This window comes from Prunus avium, unplaced genomic scaffold, assembly GCF_965620075.1.
Source record: "Prunus avium unplaced genomic scaffold, drPruAviu1.hap1.1 HAP1_SCAFFOLD_17, whole genome shotgun sequence".
NCBI classification, from domain to species: Eukaryota; Viridiplantae; Streptophyta; class Magnoliopsida; order Rosales; family Rosaceae; genus Prunus; species Prunus avium.
Window position 1 is genome coordinate 720,001 of NW_028276877.1, and position 5,000 is coordinate 725,000.

Here is a 5,000-nt window from a genome sequence, read left to right on the forward strand (position 1 = left end):
CGCATGCCATGGCAGGACAAGTTTCGCTAGCCTCACTGTCGACAGATGCGCAAGCTGCGCGCAAGCTGCGCGCAAGCTCCGCGCACGCTGCGCACAGCCTGTGCGCATGTTGTGCGCAGGCTGCGCGCATGCCATGGCAGGACAAGTTTCGCTAGCCTCACTGTCGACAGATGCGCAAGCTGCGCGCACGCTGCGCACAGGCTGCGCACAGCGCATGCCATGGCAGGACAAGTTCGCTAGCCTCACTGTCGACAGATGCGCAAGCTGCGCGCACAGGCTGCGCGCACGCCATGGCAGGACAAGTTTCGCTAGCCTCACTGTCGACAGAATCAGCACGCTGCGCGCAAGCTGCGCGCACGCTGCCGGCATGGTGCGCGCACGCTGCCGGCATGCTGTGCGCACGCTGCGCGCGCGCATGGCAGGACAAGTTTCGAAAATTTCTGTCGACAGTCTCAGCAGCGCGCACGCTGCCGACATGCTGTGCGCACGCTGCGCACAGGCTGCCGGCATGCTGCGCGCAGCCCATGGCAGGACAAGGTCCGAAAAATTCTGTCGACATTTTTACGCCGTGGTAGGCTTCCGCTTCGCGTCACTTTGTCGACATTCAAGCCTACCATTTGTATTGAATTTTTCAAACCTTGTCAAACCCCATTATTCAAATGTCGAAAAATTTTGTCGACATTTTTACGCCATGATAGGCTTCCGCTTCGCGTCACTTTGTCGGAATGCATCGCATGGCGAGGCAAGGCCACGGCATGCCAAGGCGAAGGCAACGCATGGCTTGAATGGCTTGGTCAAGGCCACATCATGGGCACGGCATGCCAAGGCAAGGCGAGGCAAGCCATCCTTAGCCTCGCCTACACTCACTTTCTCGGAATGCATTGGATGATGAGCAATTCCAAGGTAAGGCAACGCATGGCTTGAATGGCTTGGTGTAGGCCACAACTTGGGCATGGCATGCCAATGCAAGGCAAGTGTCACGGGATGACTCTTGAAGCCTTCCTTCCGTGCGGCCTTAGACTTGATCGCCTCTCCGAACAAGCTAAGTCAGCCTTCCTTCCTGCAAAATAAGATCGAACCAAGCAAGAACACAAGAACAAGAGCAAGAACGATAAGAACGCTCAAGAACACTTAAGGACACTTGAGAGAGTTTGGGAGAATATTTGCTTGTATTGCTACTATGCTTTACAAGTTGTGAGGTGAGGATTCCTAATGAGGAACCCTCCTTATATAGAGGTCCTAGCTCACCAAACCCTAAAATGGAGGGCTAGGATCGAAACAATCTAACGGTCTAGAATCGTTGCTACCTAACTTTACAGATACATTGAATCTAGACATTAAGTAAAGGGATCTAGAATGATCCATCCGACGGGCCGGGCCTTGAGCTTCTCTTGTTGGGCTTGACCTTCACAAATGAATCTTCTAGAAGGGCCCAATAGTTGTTGGGTTGAACCTCCAACATGCGGGCCGTGACATCCTCCCCCACCTAATCTGGCGACGTCCTCGTCGTCGAGGTTGTCCCGTCTCGTTCGAATGCTTCGATGTAGTCCTTGTACTGCCATAGGGACTCCCCTTTCTCCCAATTTCCTTCGGACTCTGGCAGGCCCTTCCATTTGACAAAGTACTCAAAGTACCTCGGTACACCCTTGCTTCGCACCTCTCGCTTGGCCATGATGCACTCAACTTCCCTGTCAAATGAAGTCACCATCAAAGGCGGAGCTCGTTGAGACTCCCCACGACTTGGCTCCTCGGGGTCGGCATGGTAGGGCTTGAGATTGCTCACATGAAACACCGGATGAATCTTCAGTCGTTGCGGTAGTTCCACACGGTAAGCAGCTCTTCCCACGGTTCGGAGGATAGGAAATGGGCCCTCATATCTCCTCAACAACGCCTTGTGTACCTTTCTAGTGGACTTGTGTTGAGAGGGGTTGAGCTTCACAAAAACCAGGTCACCTGGTTGGAATACAACATCACGCCGATGCTTGTCCGCACATTTCTTCATCTTCCGAGTTGCCTTCTCTAATTGAGCCCGAGCAAGCTCATTAGTCACCTGCCAGTCCTTGGCCGTCTTGTATGCAGCAGGGCTACTCCCCGTGTAGCCTGACACCACTGTGCTTGGAGTCATAGGTTGTTGTCCCGTTGCCAACTCAAAAGGACTTGACCCTGTCGACTCTGACCGCTGCAAATTGTACGAGAACTGAGCAACATCCAACAACTTTGCCCAATCTCGTTGGTTAGCACTCACATAGTGCCGTAAGTATAACTCCAACAGTGCATTCACCCGCTCCGTCTGGCCATCTGTCTGTGGGTGAAAGCTGGTAGAGAAGTTCAGTTGTGAGCCAAGTAGCTTGAATAGCTCCGTCCAGAGCTTACCAGTGAAGCGAGTGTCACGGTCACTGATAATACTCTTCGGGACCCCCCAATACTTCACCACATGCTTCATAAATAAGCGTGCGGCTTCCTCCGCTTTGCAATCCGTCGGTGCGGGGATGAAGGTGGCATACTTGGTGAACCTGTCGACCACCACCAAAATAGAGCCACACCCTTCTGACTTGGGTAGACACACAATGAAGTCCATGGAAATACTCTCCCATGGTCTGGTTGGAACAGGAAGTGGCTCTAGCAACCTACCCGGCTGCTTCTGCAAGGTCTTGTCTTGTTGGCATACAAGGCAAGTCCGCACGAACGAGTCTACATCTTCCCGCATCTGTGGCCAGTAGTAAGCTTCACTCATCAACGCCAAAGTTCGATGGGTGCCTGGATGTCCCGCCCACTTCGAGTCGTGACACTCCTTTAGTAGCTCTCGCCTCAAATTGTCCCACCTTGGAACATAGATTCTCTTCCCTGTTGCATATAGAACACCATCATCGAGCCAAAATCTTCTTGTCTTCCCATCTTTGACAAGCTCTAGTAGACTTTTGGCTTGGGGGTCATGCAACAAGCCCTCTCGTATCCTCTGCATGAGAGAACTCTGTGGTTGTACAACAGCTGCAAGTGCGGCCTTCCTGCTTAAGGCATCAGCAACGACATTTGTCTTCCCTTGCTTGTACTCCAGTTTGTAGTCGAACTCGGCCAAGAAGTCTTGCCACCTAGCCTGCTTGGGTGACAACTTCGGTTGGGACTGAAAGTAGCTTGTGGCAACATTGTCAGTCTTGACCACGAACTGAGAACCAAGTAGGTAGTGCCTCCAAACTCGCAAGCAGTGCACTACGGCTGTCATCTCCTTCTCTTGAACGGTATACCTCCGCTCGGTGTCATTGAGCTTCCTACTCTCGAAAGCCAATGGGTGTCCATCCTGCATGAGTACACCACCAATAGCAAAATCTGATGCATCAGTGTGTACCTCAAAAGCTTGGCTAAGATCAGGAAGTCTCAGCACTGGTTCCTCCATAAGTGCCTTCTTCAAGTTGTCAAAGGCACGTTGGCATAGTGGCGTCCACAGCCACGTCTTGTTCTTCTTCAGCAAATCCGTCAAGGGGGCGGCAATGGCTGAATATCCCTTGATGAATCTGCGATAGTAGTTGACTAATCCAAGGAAAGACCGCAACTCAGGTACCTTGGTTGGTGGTTCCCATTCTTGAATGGCTCGCACCTTGCCCTCCTCCATGAGCAATTGTCCACCCCGTATCTTGTGACCAAGGAACTCCACCTCATCTTGGGCAAATGAGCATTTCTCCTTCTTCACATATAGCTGGTTCTCCCTCAGAACTTTGAACACCTTCTGCAAGTGCTCGAGGTGTTCTTCTAGAGAATTGCTGTACACCACAATATCATCGATGTAAACCACAACAAATTTGTCCAAGAAAGGATGGAATACCTTGTTCATTAGAGTGCAAAAAGTAGCAGGGGCGTTAGTCAGGCCGAACGGCATGACGAGGAACTCATAAGACCCATATCTTGTCACACATGCGGTCTTCGGTTCATCTCCCGGTGCGATCCTCACTTGATAGTATCCCGAGCGCAGGTCCAACTTGGTGAAGTACCTAGCTCCTCCCAACTGATCAAACAAATCTGCAATCAAAGGGATTGGATACTTGTTTTTGATGGTCACCTTGTTTAGCGCCCTGTAGTCGATGCACAACCTCAGTGTTCCTTCCCTCTTCTTCTGGAAAAGAACTGGGGCACCATAAGGGGCCTTGGACGGTTGGATGTAACCAGCGTCCAACAACTGCTTCAACTGCTTCCTCAATTCCTCCAACTCAGGAGGTGCCATCCGGTATGGCGCTTTGGCAGGGGGCTTGGCACCCGGTTCCAACTCTATGGCATGATCCACCTCTCTCCTAGGTGGTAGAGTGTTGGGCAGCTCCTTTGGCATGACATCCGCAAACTCTTTAAGGACTGCTTCTACAGCTCTAGGGACTGGTTGGACTTCCTTCTCAACTGCCTCAATCCTTACAGTCGCAAGGAACGTCTCTTCGCCCTTCTTCCAAGCTTTGGAAAACTGCATGGCTGACAAGAGCTTCGACTCTCCTTGTTGCCTCATCACCGGCACCATGCATGGTATTGCTCCCTCCTGTGCTATGCACATAGTATTGTAAAATGGAATGGGAAATGCCTTTACCTTGTCCATGAACTCCATTCCAAGCACGACATCGTAGTCATCCATCGAGATCACGGAGAAGTCGGCTACTCCCTTCCAAGTGGCAATGTGCAGCTCCACACCACGAGCTACTCCATCAATTGGCTTAGCAGTTGAATTCACCGTCTTCATACTGCCTGCTTCCTTTGAGACCCGGCACCCAAGTCTCTTTGCTTCCCGCACTGACATGAAGTTGTGAGAAGCACCCGTATCCACTAGACAACGGGTTGTCTTGCCATCCACCATGGCATCGACATACATCACGCCTTTGGCTTGAACCTGTGGCTTGGGGACTTTGGCCTGTAGGGCATTGAAGCGGTGAATGGCTCCCATCCCTGCTTCCCTGTTGGCCTCCTCTTCCTTCTCCTGGTTCATGGCATTCAAGGCTTTCTTTTGTGGGCAATCCCGCATCATGTGCGGT

At 51.8% G+C, this 5,000-nt stretch overlaps 1 long non-coding RNA gene across 1 annotated transcript in view; it reads right to left on the bottom strand.

Moving 5' to 3' along the window:
* Positions 1-1,150: 1,150 nt before the first annotated feature.
* LOC148290982 (uncharacterized) overlaps positions 1,151-5,000 on the bottom strand; it is a 5,472-nt gene continuing 1,622 nt past the window's right edge. Inside the window, exon 2 of the long non-coding RNA XR_015827704.1 lies at positions 1,151-1,477. This is a non-coding gene — a long non-coding RNA (uncharacterized LOC148290982). The remainder of the gene's footprint in view (positions 1,478-5,000) is intronic.